This window comes from Melopsittacus undulatus, chromosome 1, assembly GCF_012275295.1.
Source record: "Melopsittacus undulatus isolate bMelUnd1 chromosome 1, bMelUnd1.mat.Z, whole genome shotgun sequence".
Taxonomy (NCBI): Eukaryota; Metazoa; Chordata; class Aves; order Psittaciformes; family Psittaculidae; genus Melopsittacus; species Melopsittacus undulatus.
The window spans coordinates 115,556,049-115,573,564 of record NC_047527.1 but is presented as its reverse complement, the minus strand read 5'-3'; the positions used below and the strand labels follow the sequence as shown (position 1 = coordinate 115,573,564).

At 39.5% G+C, this 17,516-nt stretch overlaps 1 protein-coding gene across 12 annotated transcripts in view; it reads left to right on the top strand.

The window, feature by feature from the left end:
- KIAA1217 (KIAA1217 ortholog) overlaps positions 1 to 17,516 on the top strand; it is a 379,558-nt gene that overhangs the window by 209,752 nt on the left and 152,290 nt on the right. The window contains exon 1 of one of the 12 annotated variants that reach the window (XM_034064921.1): positions 5,303 to 5,320. The exons of the other annotated variants lie outside the window; for them this stretch is intronic. The gene's annotated coding sequence lies outside the window, so the exon portion shown is untranslated. Of the gene's footprint in view, positions 1 to 5,302; positions 5,321 to 17,516 lie in introns of those variants that run through there. 12 annotated transcript variants of the gene reach the window in all.

The following is a 17,516-nucleotide window of genomic DNA, read 5'->3' as shown; positions in this document are numbered from 1 at the left end:
AAGGGGAGTTTAAGTGGAGTGGTAATACTTGCTTTGCTAATGTAAGTTTCTTCATTTATATCTATCATTTACAATATAAAAAGCTGTTCTTTTGAAAAAGCAAACAAAACAAAGCTGCAAAAAGACTAATAAAGCAATTCCTTTTCTTTTTCCTTCCCTCCCCCCCATGCAAACCACATGCCAGCTCAGTTACTTTGCCCCAACAGGATTAGTAAGTTTTCTTCTGCGGTAACGCCTCTGCATTTTAAACAGCATATATTGTTTGTAACTCAGAAAACCCAGGTAGTTGTTACATGCTTACCTTTGTTCATATGAATTTTGCACGTCTATTTTTCTAACTTATTTTTTTGAATCCTGTGTTTCAATTGACTGAAAAAATGCTCGCAGCGATCTTGTTCTAGTACTCATGGTTATATCCAATAAGGAATCTAGGACTTTGGTATCCTTTAAAACACACTTCAGCCAGCTGCACTCAAGAGTTGAATGTAGAAACCTCTCCCAGTTATTGTAGACACTTGAGATTCTTTAAGTTTCAGAAACTTTAGCTTTTCTATCGAAAAATATCCCAAGGCGTTTGTACACGTGTTTTTGCTCATACTCGGCTTAGTTGTGGTGCTTTCTGGGTTGCCTCTGTATAAGACTACCAAAAACTGCACTAAAGCAGTCATAAGGGTCTTATTTGGTGGATGGGTCCAGTGCAAGGCAAGCTCCTTCAGGGGTGGTGGAGAGCCCACATGCTACGCAGTGGCTTGGCAGTGACCACCACTGTGGCAGAGCCACCTCCTGCCTCCCCTCAACCTGTGCCTAATACCTGATGGGATAGGCAAATACTACATTTTCCCCTTGAAAGTCAGGCCACTGGGCAATGACATGTTACAGAATTCTGTCTGTGTAGCTTTGTGGTTAGCCCCTGAGGTCAGCTGTGAAATTAACTTCATAACAGGACTGCAGAATTGAGCTCCTTTCTTCATGCTCTCCCTGGCCATGAGGACCTTGTGCTCCATTCTCCTTGGCAGCAATATTTCAGGAGTCAGTGATTGGGAGAACCTTGGCCTCTGGTATTGTTTTAGCCTGGTTATCAAGATCCTTTGCCCAGAGATAGAGAACTTCCTTCAGGCTTAAGTAACCAGAAAGCTGAATCTTCCCCTCCTTTATATATCCTGCAGAAGTAGATTGTTGTATGAAGGGTGCTTTGCCACTTCTTCCTCTTCCAACTCTACTTTTAAACCAAAGCACCTCAGGCTGCTGTGTTATGCTTCATGCCCAGCTCAGGGGTGAACAGCCTGGGAGACATCCTCAGAGCACCATATTAGATGGTGCTTGTCAGTGACCTCAAAGTTCATTTCAAGCCCCTTATTCACTTAGAAGCACACAGGGAGTTTGTGACAGAAGTGAAAATGAAGCCCTGGTTTACAGTCATCTTTGGCCATATTGGTTTTGAGCAGATGTTCACTCTTGCCTGTAGTTCTGGAGGTGTGTCGCAGAAGGTGTGAGAATCAGTTGTTTGGCAAACGGACGTCACAGAGGGCTTGGGTAAGGGCAACAGTCCTGCTGCTAGTATAGCTGAGGTTATGATATAATTTCTCTGATTGGTAGTCAGGGGTTCCTTCTGTAGCCTCAATAGTAATGTGATTAGCCTCAATAGTGATGAATATTTGCTGTCACAAGATCATTTCCACACAAATGGTTGTGAATCTGCTTGAGTTGTTCTCTTTTTGTCTGAACAGTCCTGTTAGGTTCCCACTGGGAACATTTTTGTGTTTTTTGCACATTGTCACTTGAGAGGGGAGCACATATTTATGTCAATTATTACCAAAGTAAATGCACCTCTGGAACATTGCTGCTGCATGACAGCATTTTTCAGTTGATTCTCTAACAAAGGCAGATTACACCAAAGTCACCTGATTAACTGCGTTGGTTTAACCATAATCCCTGGGATTTAAATCTTTTTTCTGGGCTCAAATGAGAGAATAAGAGTAAATAAGACAAGCAAATTGCTTATGAACATATATTCCAATTTCCTTTCTCTTCAAATGAGTTGAGTGCACAAGGAGAAACAGTGGTATTGTTAAAATTGCAGCCAACACCTGTGACTCTGATAGCGGCTGCTGAAATGTGCATTTTCAACATTCACCCAATCATGGTAATTCATAGTTCAGTTCAGTAAATTCAGAACCTGATGGTATTAAGTTTTACATCTTGACACATCAAGCCAACACAGGGCTTTCTGGTTGGTTGAGATTGTTTTGAGGGGTCTTTTTTTTTGTTTTGTGGGGGTTTTGTCATTAGTACATTTTGTACTGCTTCATTTTGTGTGGTCTCTTGTATTGTGGGTTATAGTGATTCCATTCACTCACTAGGAGATTGTTGCCTTAGTAAACACTGAGCTTTGCCTTTTGTTTAAGTTTAGGAAAAGTTTTTGACTTGCTGTTTAATACACTGCCATAGGTGCATTTCACTAAAAAAAACAAACAACAACAAAAAACTAAGCTAAAAAGCAAAATTAGTCATTAAAGAAATTAATAGAGAAGCTGTTTTAATAGGTTCTGTCTGAAATCCACAAAGTCCAATAACATATTCTTCTATTATGGCTTCTGCCATGGGTTCTTAAGGATGTTCTAACAGCCTCTCAGTAAGTGGATGTTGGATAATTGGCCATGTACATCGTGTATGTGCTCGTCTTTTGTAAACACAGATTATTCTGTCCCACATTTTGAGACTTATTTTATCTTCCAAAAATGTGTTATTCATTGTAAGACTGGATCTGCTTGATACCTGCATGAATGTCCTGTTCTGTTTTGGATTGCTAAATTCTTGACTATGTTGATGTCTCTTGACTGTGAATTCCAGGGCTCAACTAGGTTTTTAGAATATTTCAGCCTCTAAGGGGTTTACATTTCTTACATATACATTTAATAGACTGTCTCTATGCTCTTGCATTGATTTCATTCAAAATAGAAAAACTAATTGTAATTCCATTTCAATTGAAGCTAAGATTTTTTTTCATTCTGGAGGAAGATGTCAGTCTTCCAAAGGAGAAAGGCAGTGAGAAGTAAACAGTGAAAAACAAAAGAGTTAAAACAGGGTTTGTATTTGAGATAAGTTGAACCTAATTTAAAATTTTACATGATTTATTCACCTGCAGATACATTTAATGCTAGATGAATAAGTAGAGGCTTTCCCAATTTGCACCTATTTTGTGGGTATGTGGGTGTCCAAAGTCTGGAAACAGACCTGCTGTCAATGTCTATGTATGAGCTTCGGGCTTCCGTGCACTGTGCTTTGAAAGCATAATTTTAGCTGCATTTATTCATTTGTAGCCCTATTTTTAGTAACACAAAATACCATACATCAGACTGTTGTAATTAGTAATGAATTACTCACAGAAGGAACAAATATTTGACTTTGATTAGAGTAAGAAAGAAGAAATGTCACTTTTTTCCTATTGGCTCAATAAATAAATAATGGTATGACATTGGTTGGTTGGTTTAAATAATAGTAAATATTGTTTGTAAGGAAGAATTATTTAGCATAAAATAAAAAGATAGTTAAAAAATATACATGTAACATAAACACTTCCATTAAAAATGTGTATGTGAAAAGCTAGGACATTTATAAAATATCCTATAGATCTTAAAAAGCTATTTTCTTCTCTGTTTTTTTTTTCTTCCCCCCCCCCCCGAGAAATTATAATTTCAGTAATTTCTTGATCTAGGTTATATTTTTCTTACAAGTCTTTTAAAAAAGAAAAAAGACCCAAACCAGTCCAAGCCTTCACAGATGTGTGCTAATTTAACTCTTTCATTATGCATATCATGCATTCTGTATTTTTAAAAATGCTATTTTATATTAAAATTGCTTAATAGCTTTGCATTAAAAATACAACCTTATGTAAACATCTACTACCTGTGGATATGGAGAACCTCAGTATTTGTGCTTTTAGACCAGAATCACTGTGGTATCTCAAGCACCCTGATTTGTCACTGATGGCTGTCAGTATTTGGTTTTTTTTACTGAGAATCACTATTGTTTCAATTGTTTTTCAGCTGCTAAACCAAGCTGACTAAATCCAGCACTGAGGGTACAGGCAGGATGGTATCTTCTGCATGCTCCTGTGTGGGTGAGCAGGGCTAAGAAATGTTTCTGTGCTGTGCAACCCGGGGACTCTCTCTGTTTTACCACAGGCAATTAGTATAGTGTCTGTCGCTGGAGAATTTAAATGAAAACATATGATAGAAACAGCATCAAAAGCTGTCTGGGAATTAATGGAGAACCTATCCCTTCTGAACGTCGCAAGAGGGTGGGGTAGGATGGAGCGAGGGGGCACAGATCACAGTGCTTGTCTTGGCCCTCGTAGCATGCGTATTGATGTCAGTGGAGCTGTTCCTGCTGACCGGAATGCAGTTGGCTTGAACCCCGCACAGGTTGTCTGGCCGATGTGCTCTGGTATCAGATGCAAGTATTTCATTCCTGGCTCATGTGTACTTCCCTCCTGCTTTATTTTTAACAAGTGTTATCCGCACCGGACGCTGCTGCCGGCACTTCCCGCATGGGCAGGTCCCGCAGGCACCTGCTGCTGCTGCTCCCTGGCACACTGGACACGCACAGCTCCCTTGCACAAGGCAGCTGATGGTCACTGCTGTGCAGGCAGAGCTCCTGGACACAGCGTTCTAATCCCATCCTGAACAACTGGGTTAATCCCCTACCAAGCCTGGGACCCTGCTGCAAGTGGGAGTCGAGTTTCTTCCTGAGGCCAGTGAATAGCTTTCAATAATGCAGGACCATTGAGGAGGTCATGTATGGTACTTGGTTGTTGCTGTAGCTTAAATCCACAACAGATTTCACCATGGCAGTAACTATTTGCATTACTTTGGGCTTCTTGCATATGTGTTTTTACTGTGCATGTTTTACCTTCTTTCTTCATTGCTAAATCATCACCTTGGGTATTAATCCTATCACAAAAGGTAGTTCTAGCCTATGTGCAAATGTGTATTTGTTCAATCCCCACCCGTATGCAAGCATGCAACCATGAGAAACCAGTATTTTTGTATATATGAATCATTCGTACACCCGGATGTGTTACAAAATTTCCCAATCAGACGAGGCTCCACTGCATATGCACACCTATAGAAAATCTACTCTGGAAAGAAGAGGGATTCATGCTGTTCCTGGTTCTGTCATTCCATGCTGGTGGCAGTCTGCTACTAAGGGGATGGATTTTGAGAAGGAGGTAACAACTCATGCTCCCATCACACAACCAAGAAGGAAAAGGAGCCTCTCAGCTCTTTGCTGCTCCTCTGGCACCTCTTCTGCAAGCCAGGTACAGCTCTGAGGAAAAGTTAGGGCTTTCCTTTATGGTGCTTGTCTAAGTTGGTGGAATCTTTTAGATGGATCCCTTTTTTTAACCCCAAAAGATTGCTCCTGTTAAGAAGGAATGTCCTGAAGTGTTCATTAGCATCATCCTGTTGTCTATCCATGTTTCTAGGTTAGTTTTGAAAGGTGCAAAAAACTTTAGGTTGCTACAGTAGTTATCAAACCTCTTGAGAGGGAGACTGACAGTCTACAGAAGAAGGGTTTCCCCTGAACCATGTTAAAATACAATTTGATTTCATCTCATGGTTTTGAAATTTGTCATACGCTTTCCAAAACCCAAGATGCTTTCTTCTCTAATTATAGAGGGTGTTTATATGTAAGGTTTCATCTATTTACTGGAAGTCTTCCAGGAGTCTGAAGTAACTGCTACTTTGTGGGCCTCTTCTGAATTGAAGGCTAGAGAACAGTAGACTTCTACTCTGAAGGTATTTGGACAGTGAAGATGAGTTAGCTTTTTCCCACATGTTTTCTCTTGCTTCTGCTGTCATGTTTTGGGTTTGAGATATCTTTTTTTCCTCATGCTGTGACAGCAGGTATTGCTTTGTTTTAAAGAAACTGTGAACTCACAAGTTCAGTCTTGTTTCTGCATACCTTAAACCTGTCTCAGAGATGTTATTTTGCCCAGAATTTCTTTGTGACTGTGATATACAGGAAAAGCCAGCTTGGAATTTACGGAAACTTTTAATAGTTTCTAAAACAAGAACTAAGGAAATGAATCTTTAAAAAGTTCACAAGTACTTAGGTACTTGTGAGATGGTACTTGTGTTGGGTTGGGGTTTTATGACTGCTGTGGATTTCTCACAACTACTAGCAATATGTGACCAGAGGAAGAAGGGCTGATTTTTTTGTGATATATCACAGCTGTGTGGTTTTCGATGTAGAAACTGGGGCAAATAATTCTGAGTTTAGACCCAAAAGCTTTTCTGTTGAAGGTGATCGCTCTCTATGAAGGCTCTTTTTCCTGAGGAGATATATAACCTTTTAGATTAGATTTACTTGCTGTGTAGCATTTTAAACACACCAGACTAAAACTAATGCAGGGTAAAACCCACAGATGTATTGAGTCGCCTGGCAAAACAAGGGCAGCTTAGATAACCATTTAGTAGCTTATTGTGGTAAGATAAACATGGAATTCTAGGTATTTTCTATAATGAAAGAACTTATTTGTTCTTTTGATCTGTGCTTTCTGCTGCTGCTTGTCAAACTTCCCTGGATAGTGCCAAAAAGTCTATGCTTTTCTCATTGTCTTTCTTTAATTTTAGGATTTTGAGGGCGGAATAGCTTTTCTAACTTACAACTTCCTCTGAAAAAAAGCAGTCAGACAAAAGTTATCAAACCTTTCAAGTAAGGTTTGTCTAGCCACTGCTGCTTTGTTTCTGGCTTATCTTCCCTGTGGTTTGAAAACTTTCTTGAATGTCTGGGTTCTGTGATCTTTCAGAGGTCTTTAAAAATGCAGTCATCATTTCATAATGTTAACTCAGCCTTCAAATAGTTTCAGTGGAGACGAGGGTGATGATCTGGTTTTACTTACCTCAATATATGGCAAGGACCTGTGTTTGGAAACACAAGCTTACGTACTGATGACTGCTCATTTGACTAGAACAACCAGCCTGATTTCATATTGATATCTTTGCCAACCCACAAAATCACCTGCATTTGTTCACCCAAATTCAGTCAAGTAGCTGTGTCTGGCAGCATCCTGTTGCAATAGGCAGAATTAAGTTATTTTATCTGAAATCTTGGAGGGAGGGATAGTTGAATAAGAGTTTTGTGGGGAAGAAAGGCCTTGATTAGCTATGGAAAATGTTTTGGCTGGAGTCAGTTCTGGGTGTGTTGGGTGTTGCATTTAAGAGTGGAATTATTAAAATCCTTTTGAAAACTAGTGACCAACACAGACTGCAGGGTTAACAGTATATTGTGATGTGCTCAATAAAAACACATGGTTTGTCTTTTACATGACTAGACTGCCTGGGTTCATGAAGAAAGGGAGAATTTCCAATTTTTTGTTACTAACAGACAGCTCTGCTATTTGATAATTTTAAAAGTTCAGGCACCAAGAAGCATGGCAAAGAACAAATCTGCCAGCCCCACAGTCTGTGTGATTTCCCTTATCTCTCCTGTCACTTTGTTCTCATCTAAGAGGAGGATTAACTAGTTGCTTCTCATCTAAGCCCTTGCTTCAGACATCCATTAGGCATGATGCTCAAATATCCCCCATGGAAGTGAAGTTGGTTGTCAGCAGTAATAGTGCAATAAAGGCAGTTTTCTCCCCACTGCCTTTCCTAAATGCTCATGTAAATATGTGACAAAGGCAGATGGTGTGTAATAACTAAGCTCTTCCTCTTGGAAGGTTTCAGTAAGTAGGAATATACAAACATCAAACTGACTTCACCATCCCAGGCGGGTGCTTGGATTAACTGCTGCTCATTGTAGATGATTTCAGAAGCATCTGATTAAATTATTAATAAAAGTGCTGTTTTTCAGCAGTGTTTTTTGACTGATAATATGATTGTAACTTGCTTCTGTGGGTCCAAAGTGTGCTGCTTAAAAGTAAGGGATGCCAAGATATGGAGGCGTTGTTGGAGTTGCAATCTTCCTCAGAAATCCAAAAAGACACAATCGAAACAAGTTAATAATTCATCATATTGGTAAATTTCTTAAATAAATACTGTTGTATGTGCTCTGTTTGACTTAAAGGAGAACAGCTACTATGCCTTCACTTAAAAGAGAGGGAGATATTCCTTCTTATCAGTAGAGATACTTCTTTCCTGCCAGGTTGTGCTGGTCAGAAATGATAAAGGGATAGGATCACAGGCTATGTAACAGGGTCTTTCTCCCCCTTTCTCATAATTAGCAGGCTGAGTGTCAACAGGACAAAACCTGTATTTGCGTCTCTGCACATTGCTGTGCTAGTTCAAGTGAAAGCAATGCAGTCTTAATCTAAGCAGTTTTGTACAGTTTGAATTAATCCAACCATTAAGAACAAGCTCATTGTCTAACGACTTGCACATACTATTTCACAGGCCAAGAAACCTCTCAGTTTTGTTCAGCCACAGTGTTAGGTAAACAAAATGAAAGCAAACCATGATGCAGTTGTTTTGCTTTTTCTGTCTTTTGCGGCGTGCTTTTTTGTCTTCCCTGCTGCATTACAGGCTGCCACAAATTATTTGTAGAGTGCAGTGACCTTTACAGAAAGAGTAGCAGTAGCAAGTTCTTAGTGATCTGTGTCTTGATAGCTGAAGAGAGAAGATTATTATAACATCCAGGAAATGATCTAAAGAATGAAACAGCAAAAAGATACACATTCCTTCCAACCTCAACCCCTTGTAGGGCAGGTATAGGTGTATTAGCATCCAGCATGGCTTGACCATTGGAACAGGTCATCTGGCATTGGTTCACTTCTGGAAAATAGCTGGTCAGTGATACCAGCATAGTTTCTACACCTCCTCTTGGAAAACTGAAAGAACTGATTTACTTGCAGATGCAGTCAGGGAAAGGCCATTATTTGGATGTTTCCCCACAGAAGTTTTAAGGAAAATGATCAAGGTGCCTTTAGACTTCAGCCCCTTGGGACTAGCAGAGGGAAAAGTAGATGACATTTAACATTTGAAAAAAATTTGTGGATTGCTGCAGAGGTCCTGGTTTGCCCACTTGAGTTTAACAAAACTTTGTATTTGGTTGGTCAACCTTATTTTATATTTTTTGTGAATTTGTAGTGAAATAAGTTCAGTTGAGAGGAGGTAATTACATCTAGAAGCTAAAAGTTTCTATATAGAAGAATGTTAAATTTGGTCACCTTTCGAAAGAGTTGTTGGGAATATGTTAAAAGACAGCTTTTATAGAAATGTAGCTTTTACTGGGATCTGGACTTTGGTGAAGAAATTCATTATGATTAGCTGCCAACAGTTGCATTACAATCTTTTGCCATAGAAATTTGACATATGGTTCTATTGGGTACACAGTATCTTGTTACAAAATCAGAGCCTATCACGTCAGAGACTTGTGAAGTTGTATTTTAATATGAGATTATCTTTTGTTTCCTGAGCACTTCATCATTAAAATACACAAAAAAGGTTGGCAAGCAATTTTTTAAAGACGTGAAGAGCGACAGGTGCTAGAATAGTAATTTTACAAAGAAAATTACAAATACAACAGATTAGAAAAGATTTGGTCAGATGTGTAAATATATCCTTTGGGCTGAGAGATGAAGCCAGAGGTCATGAACTGTTAGACCCAAGTAGCCATTTTAGGAACAGTGTGCACGTTTGTGTGCAGGTAAGCGTATGACCTGCGCACAGCTCCCGTATGACTGAACATGCTTCTGGTGGTGCAGAAGCACTCAGCTGTCTGCAGAGTCACTTTGTGGTGATAAAGAGTAGGGTCAGTTAATGATTATGACAAAGTATAAATACATGATGTATCTAAAATAAGCGTTCAGTATATTCTGCAATACTACATGAGTCAAACTTTTCACACATAAGAGCTTAAAAGAAGATACCAAGTTGGAATTGAGAGAACTAGCAGTGGCATTACAAACCTACAAGACCAAATGGCTTTGCAAACTTCGGCCTTAGCTCTGGAAAATTTTAATGGAGAATGAATGAGCTACATTTGATCAAGTGTGGGGTCATGTGTCATAGCACAGCCTAAGCTGGAAAGGGCTTCTGGACAGTATCTGAAAAACTGTAGAGAAAGTCTTAGTTCTTAGGTTACCCATACCCTATCAGCTGTCTTGATTATTCCTTGTGAAGGAGATTCCACCACTTCTCCAGATGGAATTTCCAGGAACAGGGTCAGCTGTACCCTGGAAAGAGGTAAGTCTGGAAAGGATGTAGAGGTCCTTTGAACTGCAAGTTCTTAGTGCAACACACTCATGAAAAGAAAGGGAGATATCTTCCAGGAAGGTAGTGGTTAGGTTTCAACAATAGCTTATCTTTGGATCTGCACTGTGACAAGAATCCTTGCTGTAGTTTCAGACTTAATTTATTGAAGGGATGTTGAACTACTGCAGAAGAAAGTCAACCAGAATGGTTTGAGATCTGATGAAGCTATTTCTTTCTGAGAACCGTGGGGTTTTTTTTTTCTTTTAATCTGTTGACCCTATCAAAATAAAGAGCCTCCTTAATTTAAAAACTTAAGTCTCTTGAAGAAGAAGGCATACTGGTTTTATATTGGTTCTTTAGCACAGCAGTAAAAATCATAATCCAAACTAAAGGTTATAGCTGGAGAGTTGGGCAGATCCAGATCAGGGGTAATGCACAACATTTTTCATAGTAGAAATGATTCATTATTCTGACAAATTATCAAGGGAAGCAAGAGGTTCTTCATCTCCCTAAATCTTCAGACTATGACAGGTTGCTTTTCTAGCTGATATGCTTTAGTCAAACAAAAGTTACTCATGAATAGGGCTAACTGGCAGAGATTTATTGGCTCCTCCTTGGCCCTGGTTATGCAACTGAGGCTCTTGGCTATTCATGCAATTTTAATGTTTCAAGGACTGTTCATAAGGAACTGAATTTGACCCAGCTGCTTTTGAATATAGCACTGTAACAAGAATGAGCTGTTTCAGAATAAAAAAAGAAAAAAGAAAATTGCTTTAGTATTTAGAAATTTATCTTACATGAAAATTTAAGATACAGGTAAAAGTTGTAAGTGAAATGCTATAAGAAAAGGAATCATAGTGAATAGAATTAGGGTAGAGTTAGGGTAAACAGAATTTACCATTTAAAGTTAGAATAATAATATATATATATTCTTGGTATCCCAGACAGGGTACCAATATATGACTATCATAAACAAACACAGAAGGGCCTGAGTGATCACTGCCTCAAAATTTTTGTAGACTTAAGATGCCCTTAATTCGGATGAATTTTCTTCTTTGATCAAAATTTTGAATTTCTCCTCATATATTTCTTGGGAAAATTCTTGCTTACATCAGTAAAAGCTTTGGCAATGTTAGGAAATCTCAGGACTGGTCCACCCTGAAACTGTTACTTTTTAAGGTACCCCCAAAGTTTCCCATTGCTTCATGTACCATCGCTTGTAAGTAATGGATCTGATTACAGAGAATTTTTCTGACCATGGAAAAAACTACAATACACCCTAAAGCAAACAAGAAATAACCCACAGCCAAATTATTTTGGGGCATGGTGGGATAAGGAAGAGACAAAGAAACCCCTTCACTGGAGCAATGTTCAACAATGCATAGATGTGTACCTGAAAATGGAACCTTGCACCAAGTTGACAGTTATTTGCTGGCACAGCAGAATGAGACGTGGGAGTCTGATGGAAGAAGGTGACAGAAATCAGAATGAGTTTTCTGAGGGAGAATGAGAACAAAGTGATGTTAGTCTGATATTGAGGAGCTTCTGTTAGGACAAGAAAAGGGAAAATGCTGTGTTTGCTAAAGTAATGCAGTAAATATGTAAGCAGAAAATAATTCTTGATATGTTCTTATAGCAGGATGTAAAAAAAGGATGGGAAGCATTGTATTGCTTCTGTAGTGTGATAGGCTTGAGGTATAGTGTGGATCTTGCTGAAAGGCACATAGAATTTTAGAAGGGCCTAAAGGAACTCCTTCTGACCTGACTGTAGCAGGAGGAAAGTGTTGTGAACCCGGTGACCAAGGGAGTACTGCACAAAGCTACTGGTGCTGAGGGGCCTAATTCTAGTAGCTGAGATGGATGCACTGAACGATGTACAGGAGGTTTGTATGTCTGTAGGAAATGAGTCTCTGATTTGGTTGTGTGTAGCCCAACTGGAGGCAGGTGTGGGGACCGTCACTCCACTGCATAGATAGAGTGGGGTTTGGACTAATGGTTCCAGAGATCATCTGAACCATATCTACGTTAAAATACATCTACGTTTGAGTATATTATTTTTTTAAAACTTTCTTTATTGAAACCATCAGCAAAATGTAAAGGTATTTTGTATTTGTAATTTCCAATCAAGTGAGGGATAAATTGGTGGTATTGTCATTTGTAAAGTTGCTGTCCAGCCCTGCTTTCTTTCTGTAACACCTTTCTTCCCTTCTCAGATCTTGCTTCTGTTTTGAGCAAAACCGAATTTGTAACAAAGCATAACCTAAGAAAAAAAAACCTTGTCTCAATCCACTTTATACTTGGTGTAGCCTAGACAGTCTGCATTCATAAATATCCTCTTATTGCATTAAACTGTGCAGGCTGGATACTAATAAGCAGAACAACTAAATTCCCAGTGCCCTGGTGGTGGACCTTCAAAGTTTGTGTGGGTGCCCCCACAGAGGTTTGCAGTCTCACTGTCTGCTGCATTGTCCCTGCAAAATAATCAGAGGAGTTCATTTCCAGGCTCTTTTGCTGGTGTTGACATAGGAGAGGTGGGATGGTTTGGGTCTTTGTTTTAATTGCACTTCCTGGGTTTGGAAGCAAAATTTCTGAAATATGAAATACTGTGAAGGATATTTTTTTTCTCAGCCCAAAGCAGGAATACTGGAATGCTTTGAAAATGCATGTTTTCATGAGGAGTATCTACTTCAATATATGGACTATGCGAATTTGGATCAGTTTCAGATGAAAAATTTGCCACATCTAAAAAGATTAGTCAAGAACTAAAAACACAGTTCATTCACAAACATGGTAAATACTCTGTTAAACTGTCTCTTAAGTTCTGCTACCAGAATGTCATTCCTTAGCCTGCCATAAAAAGAAGCACCTTTTGAACTGAAGTTTTCTGAAGATAAAGGTTTTGCAGATATTTTTGATGTAAAACATTTCTTCATACGTAAGCATGTCCAATTCCCTGTAATGTTAATTTCAAGCAGTAATTCATCCCTTTTAAAAGGAATGAATGTTCTATTATGTAAAACAGAAGTCTAATGTACATGTCAGTTTTTATTAGAAATGTTTTCATTCTCCATCTGGCATGAAAGAAATAATTTAAAGGAAAGCAAAGTATCCAGATAGAGTACTAATGAGTCATTGGCTTTTTATCAGAGTTCTCGATGGGACTGAATATTTTTGGCACAGGCTTTTTGAGCTTTGCTAACAACTGCAATACACCTGTAAGTTGTGGGTGATGGAGTCAACAAATTACTTACTAAGAAAATAAAACTCACACCAAAATGCACTCTGTCATGTTATCTAATCCTGGTTTTCTCTCTCTGTACTTTCCTGAGTTTGGGCCTTGTTGTCTGTGAAGTCTCCAGGCTGTATGCAGAGCTTCTTTGTGGCTGGTGAGAAATGTGCTTCCATTGCTTTATGTTGCTTGACCTGAGTTGTCATAATTTCTGCCTGTTATTCTCAGGCTGTGGATTATTGGTGCCATATAAGTACTATGAATAACACTAAGCTTATGGGAGACCTTTAAGATTACATGTTAACCAGCATGAGGCAGCAAGACTGAGGTTGTAAAGCTCCTTGAAAAGCATGCTGGTGCTCAAATGTTTTTTTCCTCCACCCCCTTTATGCCATTCCTGTTGCAGACCCAGCACAATCTTACTAATCATCCTCTCCAAAAATACCCACCCTGTGCTTTGTTTCCACCGCTTGGTGAAGCCTCAGTTTCATCACCTCTGGAGGCTTCTGTCCATTTCTCCATGGTCTGAAGGTATTAGTGTTGAGTGTGCTTTTCCCTTCAGGACGTGTGCTTGGCTTGCATGGCTCTCTCCTGCCACAGAGCACTGCAGTGAGACCAATGATTGAATGCGTGCTACCAAATTTTTCCCTGAAATGCAAGCACATTTTATATGTGAATTAATGCAGTCTCTTTTCCACATAGAAATAGTAGTTTTAAGCTATTTCCTTTGTAACATTCCAAAGGATTGCTGCCTCCCCTTGCCATGATGAGGATAGAGAGCCTGGGAAGAGGAGGGATGGCTGTGAGAGTACAGATGAGCCTGACAAAGTGGTGGGGGCAGCCTGTGGACCCATGCTATGAGCCAAGTGCAGCCAGGCAGCAGTGACCTTTGGCATCCCTCAGCCATCCCATGCCAGTAACCAGGGTCAGTGGTATCACCGTGTGACCTTTCCCAGGGGAAAGCTTTCTCCCACGGCATATTTGTGGAAGTCTCTTGTATTCAGGCTTGGAGAGGAGGGGGTTTTGGCCTCTGTTTATGCTAACAGAACATATTGATGGTTGCTGCCAGTGAAATGTTTTGCACAGCATAATGTTTCTGGATAATAAGTCTCCAAGATGAGGAAATCAGAGTTCATACTGCTTGTAAAGTTCGTAAAGTAGTGTTTTCAAATACTGAAAATGTTATGTGAAGGAATGTGTGTGCTGTTGTGTCACAAGAGTGAAGCGTTTTACTTGAGACCTTGAAAATATAGTCCTCTCTCTAATAAGATTGAAATAACTTTCCAGCTGCTTGCCTGGAAAGTTGGCAAGAGGCTGAAGAAGAGTTATAGAGTTTTACTATTTAAGTTAACTTATGTCATCATATTTTACCTGAATGGAGGGACATTATTTACTCAACTTTGCAGAAAGAAATCTCAATTGTGGAAAACAAATCTTAGAATGTGTCTACTTTTAATTGTTTTCTTCATTGAAAGTTGAGGAAACTCATAGTCCTGAATTAAAATGAACATCAAAATGTCGCTTGGTATCTTAAAAAAAAGCCAAGACATGTTCCACCAGACCTACAACTGGTGCAGAATTTTAGAGATCTGTATTATAATATGTTGTGTTTGTTTATAAGGCAGCCATCATGTTAGAAAAACAAAACCAAATATTAAAATCCATTTTCAGCCTTGGTTCGTAGGCCATGCATATCCAAAATTTAGAGCTTTAAGTCATATGAATCACAGAGAATTTGACATTGTCACACAAGGATTTTAATAGCATTTTTATGTTTCTTAAGAGTTGTGACCAGCATTATATTTGATTTAAATATGTAGGAACAGTAGCATCCATTACAGATGCTATTTTAAGCCTTGTGAAGTGAGCTAGTACTCTTTCAGCTGATGGGCCCTAGCATAGAGGCTTTCTCTGCAAAATAAAAGGAGAAACAACAAAATCTCATCCAGACAGAGCTGAGCCAAAGGTCAACATTCAGGGCTGTGAGCACAACAGAGATGCATTTAGACAGAAAGGTGTCCACCAGCCATCTTCAGACACTTCCTGTCCCCAGGAAAGACAATTTTTGTCTTAGCTGTTCATCTAAGATCAGTAAGTAAGTCTTGATAGTGTATACAGCAGTGTTTGAGCAGTGAGGGTTAAGGGCACTGTCCAAGGAGCCTTCCCAACATGCCCATGTGTGAGAAGCATTGCAAGTTATGCCTCTGACCAGGCAGATAAGCCATAAGCTCTGACTGGATGGCCGGAATATCTCGAGTGGAAGGATATCACCAGGTGATTTAAAGCCAGTACTGGAATGGATTGCCCAGGGAGGTTGTGAATGCTCCCTCCCTGGCGGTGTTCAAGGCCAGGTTTGACAGAGCCTTGGGTGACATGGTTTAATGGTGAGGTGTCCCTGCCCGTGGCAGGGGGGTTGGAACTAGATGATCTTAAGGTCCTTTCCAATCCTAACTATTCTATGATTTTACGATTCTGTGTCCAACTCTACACAATTCTCTTGTGGCTGTACTGCAGGATGAGGTGGAGGGATCATGACCAGAGCTGTCACTGTCTGGTAGTCCATGGCTGCCAGCAGCTTCCCAGGTACAGCAGGAGCTTAGAAAGCCTGTGGCGTACTCACAGTTGCACCAGGGAGGTAAAGAATTTATTACAGGAGCACAGAGGTAGTTATCTTCCCACTCAGCTCCCTGTATTTAGCCAGATCTGTGATTTGTGTAAGTTTGGTCATGATAATCTGAAAATCTCAGGTACTGCTTCACTGAAGCAGAGTAGTTGACAGGCACACAAACAAAATGGGATGATAGCAGCATAAACATCTTGGAAACTAACAGATCTGGAAACTACTGAAAGCAGGAAAAAAAGGACAGGGTGATTTTTGCTTTTTTATTAAAAAACAGCAAGCAAACCAGATGGGAGACATCTCAGATTTGTGTCTTCCTAATGTGAAGCACCAAAGGGTATTTTTTCTGTTTTTCATTTTGAACATGGGGGTGGAGATAGATTAATAGGTTTTGTTTTAGCCTCCAGTTCTTACATGTCTTGCACTTGAAAACAGTGTTTTTCTCCTCCTTTATACCAGATGTTACACTCTAGAGAATTTCTTAGTATTTTCCAAGTTCAGTGAACTGCCTTGTATTTTAATGATGTTGGTTAGGAAATAAACCAGTTCGTAAGTAACGATGTACCTAAGGCTGTTTATAGACTGCAGCATGGGGTCCATCACAGCTGAAATGGCTTAGCAAGATGAAACTTGATCCTTTTGGACAGTTGTGTACGTGCGCTCAGGAGGGACAATCAAAAGAAGAAGGGCGACACTGATATATATTTTTACAAGATGAGAAGTTTAGAGTTAAACACTTCTTCAGGACTTACAGGATGTGAATGACCCCCAGATAGCAGGGCAGCACGCAGTAAGTCCAGAGCATTGATATCTTGCTTAAGCTGAGTATGTTGGGGTAATTTAGATATTTGTGAACATTTGGTTTGGCTTTTTTTTTTTCTTTTACATGGCTTTGTAAAATATGAACTATTTCCTGCTGGATTTCTTTTGTCTTCTCTTTGTGGACAGGGTGTAGCACTAGGCATTTCTCTGAAATTCTCAGTTCCGTTTCCAAGTATTATTTCCAGCAAACTAATTGTGAGAGATCATTTACTATTACTGACTTCATTATACTTTTTCCTTTGTTTTGCAACACGTTCCTCTGTTTGCTTCTTCCACTTTCTTGTATGCACCCGTTAAGCCCTGAACAAGCTGCTTGAATAAGTTTGTCCCTTAAGATTTTCTGCTTTCAAATCCCTTTTGCCAACTGGCACATTCCTTTGTGAGATCAGTGCGTACCATGGCATCTTAGTGGACTAACACATAGAACGAGCAATCTCACTAATTAGTAGAGGCTCCCCTTAGGAAGTGGAATCTACAATTCAGTACCCACCCTGAAGGAGCTATCTAAAATGGATCAGATGACGTGCTTTAAAAATGCCCACTGATTTTTAAGGGAACTCAGAGTGACAAGCTCAACCGTGGGAATCCACAACTTCAGTGTCCTGTGTTAGCATTAGGGATGATCGGTGTTTGAATAGTTTTGTTTGCT